At 34.7% G+C, this 24,226-nt stretch overlaps 1 long non-coding RNA gene across 1 annotated transcript in view; it reads left to right on the top strand.

Moving 5' to 3' along the window:
• Window positions 1-4,046: 4,046 nt before the first annotated feature.
• LOC139044765 (uncharacterized) overlaps window positions 4,047-24,226 on the top strand; it is a 56,845-nt gene continuing 36,665 nt past the window's right edge. Inside the window, exons 1-4 of the long non-coding RNA XR_011501862.1 lie at window positions 4,047-4,176; window positions 5,422-5,475; window positions 12,330-12,393; window positions 15,238-15,273. This is a non-coding gene — a long non-coding RNA (uncharacterized lncRNA). The remainder of the gene's footprint in view (window positions 4,177-5,421; window positions 5,476-12,329; window positions 12,394-15,237; window positions 15,274-24,226) is intronic.

The following is a 24,226-nucleotide window of genomic DNA, read 5'->3' as shown; positions in this document are numbered from 1 at the left end:
TCCTTGCTGAGGATGCTGAGCACAGCCTAGTGTCACAGTGACATTCAAGTGGTGCTCCCATTGGTATCAAGGCTTTCACGCTCAGTCAGGTCTTCTCTCTCCCTCTTCAGCCTTGGGGGGCTTCATATCTTGCTATCTTCTTTTATTCCAGCCTTCCGTAGAGCACCCCCGCGCCTAGTTATTCATCCGGAATTGTGTCTAGATTAATTTGTTTCCCACTGACCTTCTACAGTCCATACAATCTAAGAGATATGCCTAGATTTTGTTTTAAATGTCCCTGAATATTTCATAATTTGCAGACGTTTCTCGAACATTGTCAGCCGGTTGGGTGGTTGGTCTGCCTTGAGAGAAGACTTTTAGTGGGTTGTGTTGCGTAACTCCACTAGCCAGTCTGAGTGTTTTAATTCTCTGAGCCTGAAAAAAAGTCTCATATTGCATGTGAATTTCCCTCAAACAGTGGAAAAATAGTGTACTCAAAATAAATCATGTACAGTCTTCAGCTCCTGAACTCAACGTTACTCTCTTCTCAATCTGGTCAGTTCTCTGGAGGTAACTATTCTGATACTGCAGTACCAGTGGTGTGAGGCATGCTCCGTTGGTACTAAAGATTTGGAGAAAACATTTGGGTACAGTTTGTCTCAGGTCAGTGGACTTAATGTTAGTGTGCTGTGTTTGGCCTCAGACTCACTGCAGCTCAACTGGTAACATTTTTGGATGAAAATTGCCTGAATTTTAGGCCCTTCATTTTTCTTCAGCCACCTATCTATATACATTCCTGAAAATAGAAATGCATATAATAAAAGGGAAAGAAAACTTATATTGACTATGTTAAAAATTAAAAGGAGAACTGATTAAGCAATTTTATCATGAGATTTTTTTTTGTTTTAAATCAACATCTTTCATAGTCCGATCATCATCTTCTCCCTTGGGATGAAAATAAGTTTGGACAATATGATTAATCATTATGATAATTTTCAACTTGAGTGACTTTCAGCCATAAAAATTCCAATTATAGACACTATGCTTTGAAAATTTCCTTGTAAAACTTTGCTTTAGGTTGAATCTTGATTGACAGGGTTTTATTTACTAAGTTTCTTATTAATTCCTAGCACAAAATCTTTCCAGTCAGTCAAAATATAGAGGTATATTCAAAATAAAAACTTGGAAGCGTTTTTATTTCAAACATATAGATATATTACGCTACTTAAAATTATACTTTCCATAGTATTGAAGTCTGGAATATAATTTTTATCTTTAGCATTTAAAGATTTTTGATAGCTTCATTACGTTATGATTGCCATACAATAAGCTGCACGTAATGTGTATAATTTTAAATATTTTGAAATATGTATACCTATGTATATATCACAATAGAGAAATGAATGTCCTATCATCCCCAAAGTTTTATCCTGCCCATATGTAACCCCTCCCCCTTATCCCAGCCCTTCCCAGGCACCACTGATCTGCTGTCACTACAGATTTAATTAACATTTTCTAGAAATTTATATAAATATGATTACATAACATACGCTCTTCTTCTGTCTAGCTGATTCACTCAGCATGATTATTTTGAGATTCCTCCATGCTATTGGAAGTATGTCTTTTTATTACTGTACTGAGTAGTATTCTATTGTGTAAATATGCAGTAATGTTTTATCCATTCGCCCTGTTCATGGACATCTGGATTGTTTCCAGTCTTTCACTGTTACTAATAAAATTTTAAACATGAAACTTTAAACAGAAATATATAGCAATAATATGAAAGCCAAATGGAATGAATGCTCCAGTTGAAAGATAATTGTCAGGCAATATTAAAGAAATAACTATGAACTACTTACAAGAGGCACATCTTAAATATAAGGGTACATAAAGTTTGATTATGTTCTCATTTCTCTTGAGGTACCTAATTTACCTAATGAATAATGATGTTGAGCATCTTTTCATGTGCTTATTTGATGTTTGTTTACCATTTTGGGGGAAGTATCTTTTCAATTTTTTTGCCCATTTTTTTATTGGTTTTTTTGTTTTCTTATTATGGAGTCATTGAGAGTTCCTTACATATATTGTCAGTTCATGTCCCTTATTACATATGTGACTTGCAAATATTTTCTACAGTCTGTGCCTTGTCCTTTCATTCTTTTAACCGTATCTTTCAAAGAACAGGAGTTCTGGATTTTGATGAAATATACTACTTCTTAAAAGAATTATACTTTTGCTTTTTTTCTAGAAGTTTATAGTTTTAGATTGCACATACAGGTCCACAATCTACTTTGAGTTCATTTTTGTACATGGTGTGAAATATAAAGTTTATTTTATGTTTTTGCATATTAATATGTTTTTTTCAGCACTATTTGTTGAAAACACTATCTTTTCTCCATTGAATGGCCTCTGCCAAAAATCACTTGTTAATATATATTTGAGTCTATTTCTGTTCAGTTTGTCTCTTTGTTTATCTTAACACTACTGTATTGATTACTGTAGCTTTATAATCAGTCTTGAGATAAGGTAGCGTGAATCCTCTTTTTTTGTTCTTTTTCTTTTTTTAAAAATTATTTCATTGAGGTCACATTCTTTTGTAACATTGCGTAAAGGTCAGTGTTCTTTCTCGATGTTGTTTTGTCTGTTCTCAGTCCTTTGCATTTCCATGTGAATTTTAAAATCAGCTTGTCATTCCTACAAAAAAAAAGCCTGCAGAGACTATAATTGGGCTTACTTTGAAGGAATAGTTCGATTTCGAGGAGAATAACATCTTAACAAAATTGAGTCTTTTCATCCACGGATACAGCGTATCTTTCAATTTATTTTGGTCCTTAATTTCTCTCAGGAAAGTTTTGTAGTTTTCAGTGCACATATCTTACACAATTTTTGTCAAAATTCTAAGTATTTTATCCTTTTTGATGCTTTGTAAATGATAATTTAAAATTTTCAGTTTCTGATTATTTGTTGCCATTCTGTAGATAGCAATAGATTTTTGGATTGATCTAGTATTCCATAACTTTCCAAATTAGCTTAGTTCTGGAAGCATTTTTGTAGATTCTGTAATATTTTCTATATAGACAATCATGTTATCTGAGAGTAAAAAGTTTTCTTTTTCTTTCCAATCTGTCTGCCCTTTATTTCCTGTTCTTGCCTCATCGCACTCATCAGGACCTCGAGTGCAATGCCGACTAGAAGCCGTGGTAGTGGAGGTGCTGCTTTGTTCCAGATCTTGGGGGAAAGCGCTCAGTCTCCACCATTAAGTGTGATATTAGTGGTAGGTTTTTTTTTTATAAATACAATGTATTTATCAAGTTGGGGAAGTTTCCTTCTATTCTTAGTTTGTTTAGAGTTTTTATCAGAAATGATGTTGGATTTTGTCAAATGCTTTTTCTGTACCTATTTGTATTTATATGATCAAGTCGCTTTTCCTTCTTTAGTGTATTAATATAATGAATTACACTGATTGTTTTTAAAGTGCTAAACTAAGCTGGTATTTCTGGAATAAAAGCTTTTATCCTTTCAGATCTTTCTTTAAAGTTTGTCAGGCAATCCAGAACGGCATTTAGTCTAACTTTTCCCCTACTGAGACAAAACCCTCTGAAGTACTCTTTCCTAAGTACATCCATTAAGTTTTCTACTCTGGCTGGTGAGAACGGGAAATATTTCTGGCCTTGTGCAATCATCAAGTAGTGTTCCTTGTTCCCTCTAATTCTTTCCAGTGGTTCTTTTCCCAGCCTAAGGCAATTTCTTTAAATGCATGTGATGAGCAATTCTCAGCTAAAGACTTGAGAAGGGCCCTCCACAGATATCTGGGGTTCCCTCTGCATGTGCTCTCCTCTCTGGCACTCTGTCTTAAGACTCCCCCAGACTTCCATCTCTGTCCTGGGTTCCCCCTCCTTGCAGGGCAATGTGGAAACTTTCGTAAGGCAGTCAATTCAGGAAATCTTAGTGCTCACGTCGTTGCCTCCCTTCTCTCAGGCATCACTGTCCTTATTGCCCAATGTCCATTTCCTTGAAAGTTGTTTTTTCATGTGTTTTGACTATTATTTATTTGTTTCAGGAAGAATGGTAAATCTAATTCTATCTTGGCCAGAAGAAAAAGTCTCTATTAATATTTTTAAAGTATACCTTTTCTCAACCATGTAAATCTATTTTTACTCTATGAATTGAAGACTACATGTACAATCTTTTTGTAAGGTTAGTTAATTTTTATTTTTTAAATATTGAATTTCATCAAATTAAATGGAATTTGTCTCAATTTTTAACTTTTAAAATTCTGGATTTTTTTTTGAAATTCACAGAGACTGAATTCTGCTTTCATAATAATGAGCATTAATATGGTTTGAAATCGGCAAATACTGACTGAAATCTGAGACTCCATGCATTTCATATGCTTGTTGTCTTCATAGTATCAATTGCTCCATCACCTTTGAAAAATTTTATTATACCCAATTGCTAAATATATGACAAGCTTGACTAATAAAATGATAAATGAGACACAATGCTTTGTCCTGTCGTGGAGGAAGGCCATGCTATTAACAAGTGAATGTAATAAAATGCTAATTTTCAAGTAGTTAAACACAACTTCTCTGCTAGTCCTTGCAGTGTTTTGATGTTTAAATATAAAACACAATGACCTTCAATGAAACCTAAGCTGTGGTACGGTCATATTCTACGAGGATGCTGTTCACTCATTTTATCTCTGCTGTGCACCACTATTATAACTGAAATAATTACCTGTATCTAACATTATTTTGTATATTTTCTCCTTTCAGTTTATATATAATTCTGTAATTAACATTAATTTTGGAGGGATCAAGTCAGGAGATAAATGTAACACGTTCTTTAAAATAAATAAAACAATACATGGAGAATTTTTAAATGAAGAACTTCAAGAAAATGGGATTTTTAAAAGAGCAGGCTAACAATAACTGAATGCATATTCTGAAATATTAAAGATATCTGTATTGTAGCAAATTTTGATATAAATATATTTAATAAGTAAAAAGATATTTAGTAGTGTTCTCATGTCAACTTCCAGTTTATACTAAAAAGGACTTGTTTTAATTCTTAATTACAATGGCTAATGGATTAGTCTCTGATCTGGTGTGATCTCTGTCTATACAAGTTTTTCTGACTCTCTGTTATCCATGTCTTACAAATTAGGATAACTGTTTCTAGCTTCTGAGTCATTAAAAGTTACAGAAAATTCTTAGCTTTTCCTTAACCATTTAGTTTCAAATTAAATATTTACATGTCCACGTACCCAGTATTTATGAGTTACTGGCTGTGGAAGTCTTTCTTTCACCATCCTAGGCTCTGCCAACCCATCACCATCCAGTCTTTTTACTAAGCCCCTTTGTGAATGTTTTTGGTTTTGCGAGTCCTTTCGATTCCTTCTTTGCCTTGAGCAGCCACACAACCTCTGTCTTTCTGCCACAGGTAGTGCTCGCTCATGGATGAGTTACCTGTTCTTTCCAGCACACGGGCGCAAAGGTAAGTTTGTTCCTTTTTACTTGTCCTTTTTGTGGGGTAAAAATTACTTCTTTGGTATAATAAATGGTAGAAATAGATCCCCCATTTTGTTGACCATGACTCATCCTGTTCAGTGCAAATTAATAGTGCTGGGCTGATTGGTGAACAATTTCAGAGCCTCTGTCTTGTGATCCACGTGGGCACTGGGGAGCAGAGAAGAGAAGGGAGGGGCCTCAGGCGGACGGACTGCAGATTGTACAGTTAGAGAAGAGTTAGGGTCCTTGATGCTAATCTGGTTGTGTCATTTACTGGGTTATTTTGGAAAGTCAAATTTGCTGTTGTTTCCTCATTAGTAAAACAGAGGGCATCAATTCTTTTTAAGGTACATTAGGCTTCAGAGCTGGAAAGAAAGATGGACTATATCAAATAACATGTTTCTTTAAGGTAAGCGATTTCATAAAATTCAGAGTTTATAATTGGGGTGGTCAAAGACTAAAATCTCAGACACTTAAAAAGTGAACCATATGGAGACCAAACTTTATAGCTATTTCTCACTGTAATGCTCTCTATTTGCAACACACGCCTTACGGCTGAAACTGCAATGTCACAAAGAACTTCTTTAAATTATTAATAACGAAAAGTAAACACTAATGAAAGGCCAAAATAGATTCTCATGGAATTTTACTCAAGAGCAAGCACAGTGATGATTTTCCAATATGTGCAAGCGACTTAGATAAATAAAAATACTCATAGACCTTTCTTTATTCCTGCTGGGTCAGAGGTAATGTCTTTTTATTTTCTCCTATAGGCACTAATCTCTTTGAGGGATGGTCTATTTCAATTTATTAACATCCTCAACAAATAACACTGTGCATTGCACCTAGAAGATGCTCATAAATATCTGTCAGATGAATTAGTTAAATTCAGAAATTATAACATTTCTAATAGAGATTTTATGGGTACAAATCTCTCTTTAAAAGAATTTCTATCTAATGATTATGTAACAGCGTGAACAACGCTTTTTGCAGATGATCTCCTTGCAGATTTCCTCAAAGGTGGAGGTGGGTGAAGGTTCTTCACCCACCTCCAGTCATCAGTCGTGTCCACGTCTTTGCACTCCTTCGTTTGATGATCACCTAATCTTTCTTATATCATTGTTTTGAGAAGCATCTTGCATATCTTCTATTGGATTTTGACTTGCCCTAGGAAAGAAAAGGTGCCCTTCTAATTACAGGCCTAAGTGACTTGTATTATTTAATAGCTACCTTGGAATCAAACAAGAATTAAAGACTCAGGGAGGTTTATTTAGCACTTAATCTTTTTGGGAAAAGCCTACTTTGTTTTGTTCTGCATATTTGGAGACAAAATGACTAAGAGGAAAGAGAATTGCTACAGAAAATGCTATTTGATTTTCACTGGCAGTTGATGGGGAGACATAAGAGTCTGGATATAAATCATTAAATATATGCATTACAGACAGGAGATTGAGTATGGGAACTCTGGGGCAGTCAGTGCTGTGCACATTCTGGCACACTCCCTGTGCGACTGTGAGTAAGTTATTGATTTGTTTCTTCCTCAGTTTTCTCATATGTAAGATGGGGTCATTGTAAATAATAATATCTATCTCATAGGACTGTTCTTAGGAACGCTTAACACAGCCAGGTAGATAGTAAGTACTTGTCAGACATTAACTATTATTATTTTCTGAATGAAAACCCAATACCAGTTTTCAGTTGATTTTCCTCCCCCAAATGGATTTGAATACAAAGTTGTCACTTTGGGGTTATGGGCTTTATAGCACTGTTCTCAAATTGGATTGCTCATTGGACGGAAACTCCTGGGCGGTTTAAAAGAATGTATCTGTGCCTGAGTCCCACCCCCAGGGATTCTGATTTAGTTGGAATGGGAAGTCGCCTAAACACTGTGAGGATTCAAAGCCCCCCCAGGTGATTCTAACATGTAGCAATGTGCGAGAACAGTTCTAGAGAATGCTTCTCCTCAGGCACAGAGAACAAGAACCACGCCAGTGTTTTTAGAATTTCTTCCTTAGTGTCTAGGATAACACCATAGAAAAAGTCAACTTCAGGAACTCAACTACATTTTGCTCCCCTGTTCTGCCGTATTTATGTCACCCTCTCTGAAATTGCCAAATTGAAATATCATGCCTGCAGAAGGTTTAAATCCTGATAAGGTATTACCTTTACTCCTGAGGTACAACGCCAGCCTGAGTGGATTTTCAGTTCTTTATAGTTGCTTCTTAATATCCTCATCATCACTTTCCCAATTGTATTAGTTTCTGTCGCTATGTAATAAATGACTGCAAATATAGCAGCATAGTGTAACACCCATTTAATTTATTTGCTCACAGCTCTGTAAGTTGAAAATCAGGACACAGACTGGCTGGGTTGTCTGCTGTGGTTCTCAGATGGCTGAAATCAAGGTGTCGACCCAGCTGACTTCTTACCTGTAGGCTCTGGAGAAAAATTCATTTCCAAGCTCATTCTTGCTGTTGGCAGAATTCAGTTCCTTGCGGATGTAGATTGAGGTCCCCATTTCCTCGCTGGCTGTCAGCCAGGGTCCACTCTCAGCCCCTAGAGGCTGCCTGCAGTTTACACCGTGGATGTTTTCTTTCCTCTCAGCCAGTAGGAACATGCTTTTCTGACTTTCAATTACAGCTCTCTGCAACCAGCGAAAAAAATCTCTTTGGGTTGAAAGGACCCAATTCAGCGGCTGTTCTGGACGTGTGTTGTCCATGGCTTGCCTTCCCCATGCTCTCAGTCACCTAAGGCTCATGCTGCTGTCCTGGATCCCCATCTCCAAACCTGCAACTCATTCTCCTTGGCTCCAACTACCTGTCTGTTTCCTCAAGGTCCTGCTCCTTGAGCTCATCAGATAAAAGAATCTGCTTGGTCCACCAGTGGACTGAGAGTAGAAGAAAGTCCAAATAGACCTTTTTATACTCCCTGCAGGGATACATTTTCTTATTTTAAATGTTTACTTATTTTAAGGTCTTCTTTGGTGGTTGGACTATAGTAGGCCCTCTGAGAAGATGCTTTATTACCACAAGGGAGATTCTTTTTCTTGTTACAAGTAATATGTTGAAAACCTCATATTTTAAAAAAGCATTTTGAAAGCGTTCCAAGTGAGACAGATCATGAACATTCTGCTCCCCAAGGTAGAAGCTGTAAATAAAGACGAAACTTTCTTATGCTGAAAATGACACTGATTAAATATAGACCTAGGGAGTTTATGTGAATATTTTGGCCCAGTTACAAGCGTTTTTCTTCGCCCTAGCATAGGTCCAGCTATTAATTTTCCCTATAGGCTGACAGTCTTATTGTTGCGCAGCGTTAACAATACAAAATGAAAAATATGCTACTGTGAGAGTTTACTACTGTGGAGCCAGTGGTCCTATATTTCAAACTTGATTTCTGATATGAGTTTACTATATTTCCTTATATATTTCTGACTAAAGAAGACCACATTGAATTCAAATTGACTTCTCTAAAACCTATAGCTCTTTGGTGGAAATTTGCTATAATTAATACCGCATCTTACTATAAAAATATTTTCTTCTGTGGCATAGATTAAGAGAATAAGTAGCTTTCTTCTCCATACAGTCGATACCTATAAAGTGCCAATGCTATACTGTAGCTCTAGATATGCTATGCTAACCTCTAGATATATCCTTGGCCTCTGTGATCATTCAGTTCTTACAATCAATTTTAGGTCAGTGAGTCACAAAATGTCTTACCTTTTCTTTAGTTCCTAGACAGTGGAGCAGAATCTCAAGCAATACACACATCCCCAATATCCCCATAAGAACATTAACAGATCACCTTTCTTTCTTTGGCTTACCATAGGGTGTGTAATCTTCAGAACAGTTCAGCTCAGGATGTAGGTCCTAAAGGAAAAGCTTTCTAGGCATGTTGGCATTTCTACTCCTTAGGTTCCTCTTGTAAATCTCAGCATTTCCTCCTCTACACGTCTCCAAGAAAGCAGTTGCGTTTTGTCTGTCCTTAAATCTTAATAAATATCTTAGTTTACAACTCCTGCAATTTTACTATTTGAATTACTGGGTTAATGATTTCTGCTGAAAACTTATAACAAATAAAGTAAGAAGAAATATTATATGTCCCCTACATCCATTTAGTTTTCATCTATTTGTATTTGTAATGATTTAATATCTCTTGCTACAATAGAAACATTTTTATAACCAGAATTACTTGAGATTAAGAAAATTCTAGCTCATTTTACCTTGTAAATTTATTATATCAAACAACTATAAATGAAAAAAGGAAGGAAAGAAAATGCTTCAAGGCCATTAGTGTAGTATAAGGTTGTCTGCTGATATCGTTGGAATATTTTCGAGAAGGTATAAGAAGATGAGGGAAAGCTGGGTATGAAGATCTAAGTAGAGAAACAATGATTTGGTAAGTGGAAGGATCGTATTCAGAAGATGAGGAAGAATGAAATTTTGTGAGTCTTGTAAAAGGAAATCATATTTGCAAGCAATCAATGATGAAACTATTATCCAAACCATCAGTTATTTTCATTTAAAACACTAACTAGGAATTTGAAGACCTAAATTAAATTAAATTTCTCTTAGTTTTACTTATTTAAAAAAAATGAGAATCATCATTTAAAAATTATTAGTTTTTTAATTGAGATATAATTGACATGTAACATTATTTTAGTTTCAGGTATTCAACATAATGATTCAATATTTATATATACAGACGGTCTCTCACTTATGAAGGTTCCACTTAACGATTCTTTGACTTTACGATGGTGCAAAAGAGATATGCATTCAGGAGAAACCATACTTTGAAGTTTGAGTTTTGATCTTTTCACGGGCTAATGGTATGCGGTACAATCCACTCTCGTGACTCCGGGCAGCAGCAGCGAGCTGGAGCTCCCAGTGAGCCACACGATCATGAGGGTAGACAAGCGACGTGCTTATGACCATTCTCTACCCATATACCATTCTGTTTTTCACTTTCAGTACAGTGTTCAATAAATCACATGAGATATTTAACACTTTACTATAAAATCAGCTTTGTATTAGTGATTTTGCCCAACTGTAGGCTAACATAAGTGTTCTGAGCACGTTTAAGGTAGGCTAGGCTAAGTTATGACGTTCAGTAGGTTAGGTATATTAATTGCACTTTTTCAATATTTTCAATTTATGATGGGTTTATCGACTTGTAACCCATGCTAAGTTGAGAAAGATCTGTATTGCAAAATGATCAGCGTAATAAGTCGAGTTAACGTCCATCGCCACACATAGTTACAAAATTTTTTCTTATGATGAGACCCTTTAAGATTTAATCTTAACAACTTTCAAATATGTAATACAATGTTATTAACTAAAGTTGTCATGCTCTACATACATCGCATGACTTGTTTATCTCGTAACTGGAAGTTTGTACCTTTTGACCCCCTTCACCCATTTTGCCCACCTCCCATCCCCTGCCTCTGGCAACCACCAATCTGTTCTCTGTATCTATGAGCTTGGTTTTTTTTTTTTTTTGCTTGTTTTAAGGTTCCACATATAAGTGAGATCATACAGTATTTGTCTTTCTCTGTCTGACTTATTTCACTTAACATAATCCTTCAGGTTCCTTCCATGTTGTTGCAAATGGCAAGATTTCGTTCTTTTTTATTGCTGAATAATATTTCACTATATATGTATGCCACATTTTCTTTATCCATTCATCTGTTGATGGATGCTTAGGTTGTTTCCCTGTCTTGGCTGTTGTAAATAATCCTGCAGTGGACATGAGGATGCAGAGATCTTTTCAAGTTAGTGTTTTCATTTTCTTCAGATAAATACCCAGAATTGGAATTGCTGGATCATAGGGCAGTTCTGTTTTTAGTTTTTTAAGGAAACTCCAGACTGTTTTTCATAGTGGCTGCATCAATTTAAATTCCCACCAACAGTGCACAAAGGTTCCCTTTTTTCCACATGCTCACCAACACTTGCTATTTCTTGTGGGTTTTTTTTTTTTTTTGATAATAGCCATTCTAACAGGTGTGAAGTGATATCTCATTTTGGTTTTGATTTGCATTTCCCTGGTGCTTAGTGATGGTGAGCATCTTTTCATGTACCTATTGGCCATGCATATTTTTCTTTGCAAAAATGTCCATTCAGATTCTCTGCCTGTTTTTTAATTAGATCATTTTTTTTTGCTATTGAGTTGTCTGTTTTGTTTTTAAGAAGCACTATCATAATGCCTTCTCACTTGAGAGACACTGACATATAGAAAAACTGGCCATGTGATCACAGTTGGAACTGTTAGAAATGGAGTGGGGTACTGGTCTTGTGAGAAACCAATGATAATAGTGGTGGGGAGTTTGGGGTTTGCTGAAAATGCTTAAGGATCAACAAACACAAGATCTGTTGGGCAAAGCTGATATTCAAATACTGTAGTGACTGAGTCTAAATGCCAAAATTAGAGGTCAAAATCAGGAATAAACATCTGGGAGAATCTGGGCAGGTTTGGGGCCAGAATTGAAGCTATTACCCAGATGGAGATCTGAGACCAGACTGCCTGGGTTGAAATTCTGATTCTCTTATTTACTATATCAACGGCATTGATCAGGTTAATTAATATTTTTAAGTATTTGATTCATCATATATAAAATGGGAAAGTTATAGTAATAATCATCTAGAGCTATTGTGAGAATTAAATGAATCAATGCATGTTAAGTGCATAAAACATTAGTGTGTACCTAATAGATGTTACTTTTAAATTATTATTGTTGTTATTGTTTTTATTAAAGTGAATGAAACTAAACAATGTTCTAGGCATTACATCACCTTTAATATTTTCAACATCCCTGAGATTTCTTTGTTATCCCTCTTTTGACAGATGGGGAAATCAGTTTTCAGAGAGGAAAATAACCTCTTCAATGTTTCACAGTTTTAAAAAGAAGGTATGGGATTAAAATTAAGATATCTCTGAGTCTCCAGATATATAATTTACTTTCAACACCATCCATATGAAAAGCCTCATTAAAGGTCATGCAGTTTTAGATGAAAAATAAGTGATTCTGCTGAGTAAAGACGGAAGGGATGAGCAGGATTTGCTTTCAAAAAGTTCGTTGCATTTTAAATGGGTCTTAATTCTACACACATTTTAGCTAAGACTAAAGAAAGAAACTAAGAATAAAGAAAGAGTAGAATTTTAAGAGCAAAGAATAGTAAAAAAAAAGGATCACATTGCAGGTGTTTCTTGCACAGACTCATGGAGGTGTGGTGATGACTGACACAGTAAAGGAACTTTGAGTTACTTTGTATGAGGAGAACGCGGAATGAATGAAAGGAGCAACTGGAAGTGAGACTAGACGGGTATTTGGGGCTACATTCCAAATGGTCTTGAATTCTAAAGTGAGGATTTTAATCTTTATACTGTAGATAGTGGGGAAACCTTTAGGATTTTTTTAAATGGAAGATGAATATAATGAAATATGTACTGAGAGAGAGAATTCTGGTAACAAGGTGAAGGGTATTTTTGCTGTAAGAGACAGTGGGCAAAAGATATCATCTGACTCTAAAAATAGTCATGATGATGGGTTTTTTTCATTAGAATAATGGAAATAAAGAGGATGAAATCCTTAGAGAAGTAATTTAAGAAAATAAGACTCAAAAACTTTATTTACTGTTAGAAGTTAAGAAGAGAGAATTTGTGAATGGTAGATTTTCAGCCATGACTACTGAGTAAATGATGATTCATTACGATATGGGAATACAGGTGGAGAAACAGGCTTTAGAGGGAAAATGAGGAATTCCGTTTTGAACAGGCTAAGTCGGAGGTAAAGTGGGATATTTTGATAAAGCAGCCATTTGGAAACGTGTCTCCGATACTCAGAAGACTGGCCAGGACTAAAGATACAGACTTGAGGATTCTGATTTATGGAGTTGATAGTTGCATTCATGTGAATCATAAGATAATCCTGCATAAGCAGATAGAGGGAAGAGAGTATGGAAGCACTAGAACCTTGGGAGATACCAGTATTTAAGTAGCAAAAGGGAGTAACTTGCTGGTGAAGAAGATAAAGCATAATCAGAGATTCAGTGGAGCTATGAAAAAGAGCTAAAATAAAAGGTAAAGGACGAGGAAGTTTTAAAGAGAGGATGGGCAGTTTTAGAAAATCAGACTGCGAGGTCAAGAAGGTTGAGGGTTTTTAAGAGGTCTCTGGACTTCACAATTATGAGATAATAGGATATTTTTTTCCTAGACCATTTTGAGTGGAATGATCAGAGGAAAGGTAGATTATAGTGAACAGAAGAATGAATGGAAGTGAGAAAAAAGAGGCAGTAAAGATGGGTGATTCTTCTAAGAAGAGCTGAGTAGGCAGATGAAAATTGATAGAGAATTAATTATTGGAAAAGAGAGTCATTACTGGAAAAGAGAAAAAAACAAATGAAATCAATCGGAGTGAATTTTTGGTGTCCCTTGAGGTGGAAAGGATTTGCCCCTGGTGGTATTTATTTCCTCCTAGTGTGACACAAGGACATCTGCTGGTAGATTTGGAAACTCAGAATTGGAACATTCCACTAGCATTTGTTTAAAGAATTGAGACAATGAGTGGATTGGTGTATAAATGTATGTTTGAAAACATGGCAAGAAAGTTGCATAATATTTCTTGCACTGCAGTGTATTCTTAGTAGCCTGGGAGAAGGAACAAAGGAAATGGACAGATGGATTGAGCCGTAGTTGGAAATTGGCAAGGCAGATGTATAAAGTCAAAGAGTAAGCCGGAAACGAATCTAGAAAGATTCAGATAGATAAGAAAAATTGGGATCAGAAAACTAGCTATGTTCAGTCTCATGGCCGATGATCTGGTGTTGTGAGAAGTTAGAACTAAGTAAGGGATAGAAGTGTGCCAGTCACTTCTTGCCTTTCACATCCTGCATGTACGTTGTGATAAGAGGGATGAGTTTTTAAATATAATTCCCAAGAGTAGCTAAAATATAACTAAAATTTTTTTTTGTAAAGATGTGACACAATTGACATAGTCTAAATAAAGAAAATAGCATCTTAGACTTATTTATGGACTTCCTGAGACATTGCAAGTGAATTATGTGGATTTTTCTCTCACTTGCCTGCCCAGGGGCCTTAGGCAAATCTTACTTTTCTAAGCTTTAGTTTCTTCATTTATATAACACATTTTTGTATAATACTTGGCACACCAATCTCAAAAGATTCTTTTAATTGTCACATTTACTTTAAGTTTACTTAAAGCAGAATTACTCAGAGGGTGCTGCTTCATGACAGCAAAAGGAAGGTGGCGGTTCTTGGACCAAATAACTTTGGGGAACTCTAGAATGTTCCCCTCTCGGAGTGTTGTAACATATTAGCGTATCAAGCTCCAAGGTCTACTCCAGTTTTTATAAAAAGAAACTAATTTTACTCAGCTTATTATTATTCAACTATATTTTAAAAGCCTATTTTAATTTCTTAAGAAAAAGATTCTATTCATAGTTTCAAAACTTGAACCAGAATTCTGCAGAACACATTTTGGGAAATCTTCTTTTATTATGTATATTCTCCTTGATTTATTAGGGTCACAATAACTGTGAGGAAAGCTACATCAGTAAATATGCTGCACATTGTGGACAGAATATTAACTGTAACTGTTCAGATTTTGTTTTATTTTGAGTGTGTATTACATTACTTAATTTATAAACGTAAACCATCAAATTATACTTGAAACATATTTTGAATTGGAATCAATCATAATTTTAAACAAATATTATTGTTCATATCTCTCTAGTGGTCATTGATTTCTCAGGCACAGAAAACTCTCAATGTAAGTATGAAGTTTTAATTCATTTTATACAGCTTGCTTTGATTTGTTAATATTTTTGTTTAGGATTATTTTCTCATCCTTCTTCATGAAAGATACTGATCTGTCATGTCAGGTAATGTCATGTCAGGAAATATCATGAAAGATATTACCTTTCTTACAATATCTTTATCAGGTTTTTGTATCAAAGTTATGCTGACTGCATAAAATGATTTCAGAATTACTCCCTTTTCTATTTTCTAGAAGACTTTGTGTAGGATTTTACTTAAATATTTGGGAGAATTTCCTGGAAAGGAAATTTGGGGCTGGAGATTTGTTTATAAAAAGATGACTTAAGTAGAGATGTAACAGTTATAGAAATAGATTTTTAAATTTCTTCTTTTGTAAAGTTTTGGTAAATTGTTTTTCTAGAAAATTTTCCACTTTATGTAAAATTTAAAATGCATTGGTATATGGTTGCATACATAGTCTCTTATGTTTTTAAAGTTTGTAGGCTCTGTAATTATGCCCTCTTTTTCATTCCTAATGTTGGTAAGTTCCGCACTGTCTCAATCTTTTTCTTTCTCAATTCTGCTGTATGTCTATCAACAATTTTATGTCTTTTTTTTTTGGTGAGGAAGATTGGCCCTGAGCTAACACCTGTTACCAATCTCCCCCTTTTTTGATTGAGGAAGATTGATCCTGAGCTAACATCTGTTCCCATCTTCATCTATTTTGTATGTGGGACACAGCCACAGCGTAGCTTGATGAGTGGTGTGCAGGTCCGTGCCCAGGATCCAAACTTTCGAGCCCTAGGCCGCTAAAGTGGAATGTGCCGAACTTAACCACTATGCCCCCAGGCTGGCCCCTTTTTTTGTCTTTTTAAAGAATCAATTTACAGTTTTATTAACTTTTATCTACTGTACATTTACCTTTTATTTTTTCTGCTTTTACTTTATTATTTCCTTCCTTCTTCCTTTTAGTTTAATTGCTATTCATGTTCTAATTTCTAGAGCTGGGATCGTAGATGATTGATTTTCATTTTGTATGTGATATAGACATTCAAGATCACAAATTTTCCTCCAAACACAGGTTTAGCTGTATCCCTTAGGCTTTGACCTGTTGTGTTTTCATGATCAATTAGTTAAAAGTACTTTGCACTTTTCATTATAATTTCTTCTTTGACTGGTTTTGAAAGCTGGGGATTCCCCTGTATTGTATTTCTGCTGTGATCACAGATCTGCTGTAAATGATTTCAATCTTTGGAAATTTGTTTAGACTTGCTTTAGCACTCAACATAGGGTTGATTATGATAAATGTTTATTTGAAAAGATACATTCTCTTATTGTGGTGTGTGGCATTCTATACCCATCAATTAGGACAGATTTGTTCATTGTCATTCTTTTATATGCTTACTGATTTTTCTGTCAGCTCATTTGATCAGTTAGCGAGAAAAATATGTCAATTCTCACTATAATTGAGGATTAATACATTTTTCTATTAGTTCTGTTAACTTTTGCTGAATATATTTTGAAGCTAAATTATTAGATCAATAAAAATTAGAATTTTTATATCTTTCAAGTGGATTTACCATCGTATAAACAATTTGAAATGCCATCTATATCTCTAATAACACATACTGCCTTAAAGTCTATTTTGTCTGATATTAGTATAAATATAAACGTTTTCTCTTTCTTAGGGTATTTACTGTTACTTTCAAACTTTGTGTAGCTTTATATTTAAGATATGCCTCTTATAAGTAGCTTATAGTATTCTTTAATACTGTCTGGTCTTTTTTTCTTTTAATTGGAATATTTAGTCCATTTTCTATTAGTATAATTGCTGACATGTTTCTATTTAAAGTTATAAGTTACTTTTTTTCCCACTTGTCTCATATGAGATCTGTTGTTCTTTTTCTGTGCTCTCTTGTCTTCTTTGAATTAACCAAATGCAAGGATTTTATTATGTAGTCTTCCTCTGTCTCTCCCCCAACAAAATTAGCTTGTTAGTCACGCATTTCTTACTCTTCTTTTTAGTGGTCAATTGAGAGGTTACAGTAAGCATTCTTGACATACTGCTGTCTACTATAAATTATTATTATTATCTCTTTCCTGATATTACTGGGACCTGGAAATGCTGTAATTTCACTTATGGCTTTACCATCTGCAATGACAATATAGAGTTTCCTGCCTTCTTACTGATTTCCCACTGCCCTTGAGAGTGGATCTGTAATTTGAGTCATTTGTGGCATTGGATAAATAGAAACATAATAAAGACAAGTAGAAGTCCATATTTTATACAAGTGTGAACTCTTTAGGCAAATGTTAATGCTGCAGATATTTTTCTCTAGTTTTCTGTACTTCCGTGAGATTTATTTGAGTATCAGAGATGTTTGAGAAAGGTAGAATTCTGAAGGAAAACAGAATAGGGACATTCAAAGTGCAGATGGTTATTTTGCGATGATATCATTTTGCTGTGTATGAGAGGGACAAAGACAGAACAACTATATTACTTTTAGAGAAAGTTTTAAAAGTTTTGATTTTTCATTCACATAAACAAAAGGTTCAAAACAAGCCACCTCCTGGCTAGTCCCAGAATGAAAGCTGTGAGAACACATAGCAGTTAATATTAACTCCAGTGAAGTGGGAAGTCCTAAATTTCATATATCATCATCCACTGAAAGCTGTGAATGCATTTGAAAATAAACATTAGTTTTCTAATTGTTAGCATATTCATTTTCGGGTGAAAATTTCCTAGTCTTTTCATTGTGGATAGGGGAAAGAATTACTGTAAGATTTTCCAAAGACCTTGTGTGTGTGTGTCTCAGTGACGGCAAAAAATGCCTGGACGATTTGGACTGAATCAAGAAAGAGAAACCAGGGCAGTAGGAGTTCGGCTGTTAGATGTTGAACGGCTGTTGTTAGTGTAGCCGGTGTGCACTCTGCTTTCCCTCCTCTCTCTGCAGGTTTCACGGATTGGCTAATTCCACGAAGCAGCCTTTTCTCTTCACTTCCTCCCCCATGTCTGACGTTTTCTCCCTTCTGCGTGAGCCACTTGTGAGCCCCTCGCCCAGCTCAGTCACACACACACACACTTGCCGGAGACACTGCTTGCTTTAATTTTAAGCCATTAGGCTTTATAACTTTAATTTCTTCTCTAAATCTTTTGGATTTATTACAAATTCGTTTATATTGCACATTTTAATTTATTTAAAGCACATTCTTTATTATATCACAGTGAATATAACTAACATTATGCTGTAGCTTGTACACATTCCAGGCCTGGATCTCAAAGAGTGACTGTCATCTGGAAAGGATAAAGTCAGTGAGACAAAACGCCCAGCAGAGTCTCTTAGGAGGCTCCTGTGTTTCAGATGTGTTAATGGAACTGTCCAGGTGGAAACCAGAGGTGTCATATCTGGGTCTCCTCCCTAGGGGCTCCATGAGTTCTCTTTCCTGGGATCTGAATTGCTTTTTGAAGTTGCATTTTCAAAATACTGGAGTGTTTTTAAAGAGCTTTCTTGAAAGATTCTCTTTTTAAAAGTAAACCATTTTTATTCTTCTAGACTTCATCTAAAATTATTTGAAATAATCAGTTATTTATAGAAATATTTTCTGTTGCTCTATTTGGATATTATACAAAAGCAAGTTAATACAGAAACAATTATGCAGATTAAAACTCTAGAAATAAATGCCTATTTTTGGTTCAAATTTCTGATATAACTTTTTTCTAATAACCAAAACAGTTAGATCAGACAGAAAGCCTATTCTTGTAGGTTATGAAAAGAATTATTTCTGACCCAAAGGGAGTCTTTTGACTGTGCTTACATTTTAATGAAAATCCAAAGCAGCATTTGTTTATTGTAGGTCTTTGCTAATCTCTTCTCTGGAGGGACAAAAAATGGCATGTTTGACTCTGAAAGTGAGCGTAAGTTGTGAAAAATCTCAACTACTTTCTTTTCATCTTGACAGCTGCAAAGCTGAAGAGAATTATTTTTATATCCACTAGTTGAGATCTCAGTGAAATATATTCATTTCACATGGTGGTGGGAGCATCCTGAAATAGTGGATAATTGTTATTGACTTTTAGCAGGTTAAATTGGTCACTAGTTTGGCTAAAAATAATCAAATATAAACAAAGTGAGCAGTGTTAGCAAGAGGAGCTCTTTGTATTGTCTGTTTCTGTATATACAGAATGTTTTCTACTGTTGAACTTATAATATAATTGAAGCCACGATTATTAAAATGTTTTAAATTTGGACAGGAGTAGGATCAGAGATTTCAAACAAGAAATACCCCTAAGCTAGAGGGTTTTTTTAACATATTTTTTTTCAATTTCACAAACTTCCTCAAATTCTCAATAAAATATCCATTTCTATCTTATTATCAATTCCATTTTACAACTCACGCTTGGAAGGCATAAGTAAGTTGTCCAATTAGTAAATAATTAAGTCTAGATTCAAATCTATGCAGTATAATGAATGGACTAGTGTTCTTAATTGCCACACGACAATTTTTAAAAACTACCCAATAATATAAACATTATTACTATTTTCATTTTTGGGGTGGAGAAACTGATGCTCAGAAATATTAAGATTTGTAGATCAAAAAACTGGTAATGATCAGAAATGGGGTTTGAGTTCTGTCTGAATCTGGAATTTGCCCCCCTAACTCCTCTCTATAAGTTTCTCAGTATCTTTGATCCATACCTCTCTCTCTATTTTTTTTGCAAGTATATAAGCAAGAAAATGGAGTATAGAAAAATGACAATTGTAGTTATCTCTGATCTGTCTGGATTAATTAGGAGAATATTTTCTTCTTTATTCTGGAACAATTAAAGCATTTGCTACAAATATTTTTATTGAAACGAAAATACCAGCCCTGCAATGAACAGGCTTAGGTTAATAGATTGATGGGATTGATCTAGGAAAATAAATTATTGACAACTGTGCACAAAAGTCTATAACTATTTTAGAGATAGTTAAGAATGATCCTCAAATAGCACACAGTTATTCCGTCTAACAGTACAGGACATATCTCAGCCTAAATGTATTTGACTCCAGCTGCATAGCAATATAGTCAAATTATCAGAGGAGAATTGGCCAGTCTTGTATTAGGATAAATGGGTTGTTGGAAGTGTGAAATGAGGAAATAGGAAAATAATGAGTTGTTAACAAAATAAGTAGTAGAGTGGAAAGTTTGAAGACCTAGCAGATATATTAGGTAATATAAGGATACTGAAAAAAGAAAAATGCATATCTTGTTTGAATCCTGATTTGAACAAGCCAATTATTAAAAACAATTATGAGACAATTGGGAAATTTGAAACTTGTTAGATATGTATTAAATGATATTGAGGAATAGTTTTGATTCTCTTTATGTATGATAATGATGTTTTGAGGACACTTAGAGTGGAATGCTATGACATCTGGTCATATGCTATTTGTTTTAAAACAATTCAGTGGAGAGAAGGATAGAGATTGGTTATGGTTGTATATACATATGGGGATAAAATACTATTCTCTATATTTTTGTGTTTTATAATTCTAATAAAAATGATAAGAAAGAAAAAAGGACAAGGACAAAGATAGTGACTTAATTAGTAGTGAACTTGTGTGATGGAGAGAACTGCACATTACTGGGAAGGAGTTAGATAACCTGAAGCTGTGTCTTGAATTGTTTGGGTGAATCTTCACTCCTTAGTGCCAGCATTGTTGAAAGTATTAATGAGACAGATGCATGGAAAGCATATAGAACAATTTCTGAATACAAAACCAATGCCATTAGCTACTAATTTTATTTCCATAAAAGTTGGGCTAAAATCAATACTACCTGTAACCATATCTGTATATTAAAGAAATCTTGGTAGTTTGGTGGAAATTCTTATTTTATTCATAAGTTTCATGAGGTTGAAAGAACTTGAATTGAACTCCTGCTATATCCTACTAAGCCACAGGGAAAAGAAAGAGAAATAAGACAAGTCCCAGCGTCCCTGTGTCTACAAACTTATACAAGCACAGGGCCATGAAGAAAAGCAATGGCAAACATGCAAGGAAATAAGGACACAAAGTTTAAGTTACTTCCTTAAATTCAAACTGTTAGTTAACGTCGGGGATGAGAGTCCAAATTTCTTAAATCTAGGTTTCCCAAATTACAGGCCCATGCCCTTCTTGTATATTATGTCTTTTGTGTCAAAAGAACAGGTGGAAATAGCAGAAACAAAATATAGGCAAACTACTTACAGATACTTATTTCTATATATTCATCCAGGTGCCTCAGATCTGTGATTGTAGCTGTATTTTCTCATTTGCCATTTGTGTCTCCAGGCTAGCAAAGCACTTGATCTCGGCTAGGCGTGCAATACATATTTGTTAAATAAGTAAACATGCATCTGTGCTTGGTTATCCAATATTTGTGTGATGATTTATTATTATTATTAATAAAACAAGTCCACCGTGCTTTTATAGCTTAGTTTGCAAGATAAATATAATAAGTACTGACAAGGTAAATAACAATAGAAAATAATGCAAAAAGAGTAGTAACTGATGAATTTCTAATATTTTTCTAAACAACTGAACTAATCAAGTCCGAGGAGAGAATTCCAAAATTATCTGCTTTGAAATCAGAATTACACATACATGAGATCATTTTGCTGTTTATGTTATCAAATGTTTTTATCCATGTCACAGAAAATGAGGAAAAATAATTATAATGGTTGTTATTTAAGAAGTCAATATTTGTGTATGTTAATTCCAAAGGTAGGGTGTCACCATTCTTTACAATTGTTGAAATCCTTGCATAAATCTTTTTGAGTTTTTAATTTTATGAGTTGAATTGATTAGTGTCTTTTTGCATAAGATGGGAAATAATGGATGTGCAGGGTTGTGAAATGGTGGTGCACTGGCAAATCAGAAATTATAGATGTTAATAATATCCATGCATGGCTTTTGAATAACTTTCAGATTTTATTACTGTATTTTTTCTTCCAACTCACATAAATAGTGAACCTTTCTCATACTCACATATTTTTTGTTTTTTTCTGAGCCTGGCTTCTAATCGAGTTCCCTTTGAAGGACTATGTCCAACCGATATGATTTTTGCCCACATATATGCACAAAGATTTCTTAGAAAAGAAGACTGTATAACTATAAGGCTTGACATGTACTTATTGTGAGAAGTGGGAAAGTGACAGATGCGGAGGACATTTCCCAGAAGTCCAACTGGTCCACAGGCGAGCACGACCGTGTCTGATTAGGCTGACAGCTCTGACTCCCCATGTGTCCATGAGCCTGGAGGTCTCTAATTGTTTTTCAGATCACTTAGCAATTAATGGTGCCATTGTCCTTGGGCAGCCCATTTACAGATCGATATTTGCTGGTAGAATCAAAGCTCAGGAAGACATAATGAGAGTACCCAAAGTGACTCTATTAATAGATAACGCCCACAAGCAATGACTGTGAGCCTAGAAATTCACTATCACTGACACTTTTTCAGAGGACTGTCAAGGAAACTTGAACTGTAATTAAAATGAACTCTTTGAAAAGTTATTTGTTTTTCAACTACGATTATTAAATATATTTCTTTGCCTTGTATTCTGATATTTGTTAAAACTATATTCTGAGAGATTGTTATTTTTAAAGCCTTTCACTTATTCCCTCACCCCATCAAAGTGCTCAATAATATTAGAAAGGATTTCATTTAAGCTTATTAAAGTGACACTATTTGCCACTCTGTTTAAAATTATCAAAGTGAACCAATCAGAATCAGGATAACTCCCCTCCTCCCCTGTAAATTTTCTCATTCATTAAAAATTTGCTTCAGGCTAGATCTTGGTTTGAAATAATTAAGTCAAGTTCTAAATTAAGAAGAAAAACGATATGTCCCTGACCACTTTTACGTTTTGTCAGTGTCCAACATGATTTAAAAAAATCTATGATTGAGGAATTCCAAGTAGGCTTATTACCAGAAAAAAGTATTAAAACCAATGATTTTGTTAAGATATATGGGCTTTAGACAATTTGAAAAACATAAGGAAGGAAAAAGAGTGTCTTAAATTGTAATATCATTATGTCATAACAATATTTAAGGTTATAATAATAATTGAGGAGAGGAATATTAAAAAGTTCTCTTCGTATGAAATACGGCCAACTTGCTTATGCTAGTTTTTTTAAAGAGAATTTTGTTGCAAAATATGCTAGGAAAGAAAAAAAGTCCAGTGCCGACTTTATAAACACAGACAGTATATCTTCCATATGAGTGGAAATTAAAAGGTATTTCCAGCATATTAATTATTTCTTACCGCAAAATTGGCAATTTTACTCTTTAGATAGTAGTTTGTCACTAGGAGCAGCTGAAAACTGTCAGTCTCAGAGTTGATCAAATGCCTTCCACTTGGTCTAAATGGATTTATATCTTTCATCATCTCTTCTTTAAAAAGATTTATTTTGTAATAATTTACATGAGCTAATATTAACATGGTATTTTTACCTAGTCCTGAAGCTAGTACAGTACAAATGCAATGATGAGCATCCAGTGAAGGAAGCAAGACATTTGAAGCAATTATCAATCTGACTTGTTTAGAAGAAGTCCTAAAGAATTAATTAAAATATTTATCATACAGCATCTAAATGATAATGAAAATATAATATTCTAAAACACGACACTAAGAAAGGACAGATAAATAGGATTAAAAAGTGTTGGGGCTGGCCTGGTGGCGTAGTGGTTAATTTCCAGCTCTTACTTCGGCACCCTAGGGTTCATGAGTTTGGATCCTGGGTACAGACCTACACACTGCTCATCAAGCCATGCTGAGGCAGCATCCAATATACAAAAAAATAGAGGAAGATTGGCACAAATGTTAACTCAGGGCCAATCTTCCTCACCAAAAAAAAGTCTTGTGGGAGGAGTAAAAAATTGACAGATTTGCACTTTTTACCTATTGTTGTACTTGCTGATTTCTTTCTTTTCAGGAGAAAAAG

The sequence above is a fragment of the Equus asinus genome, chromosome 3 (genome assembly GCF_041296235.1).
Source record: "Equus asinus isolate D_3611 breed Donkey chromosome 3, EquAss-T2T_v2, whole genome shotgun sequence".
Classification (NCBI taxonomy): Eukaryota; Metazoa; Chordata; class Mammalia; order Perissodactyla; family Equidae; genus Equus; species Equus asinus.
Note: the sequence above shows the minus strand (reverse complement) of the source record. Positions and strands in the feature narration are given on the sequence as shown.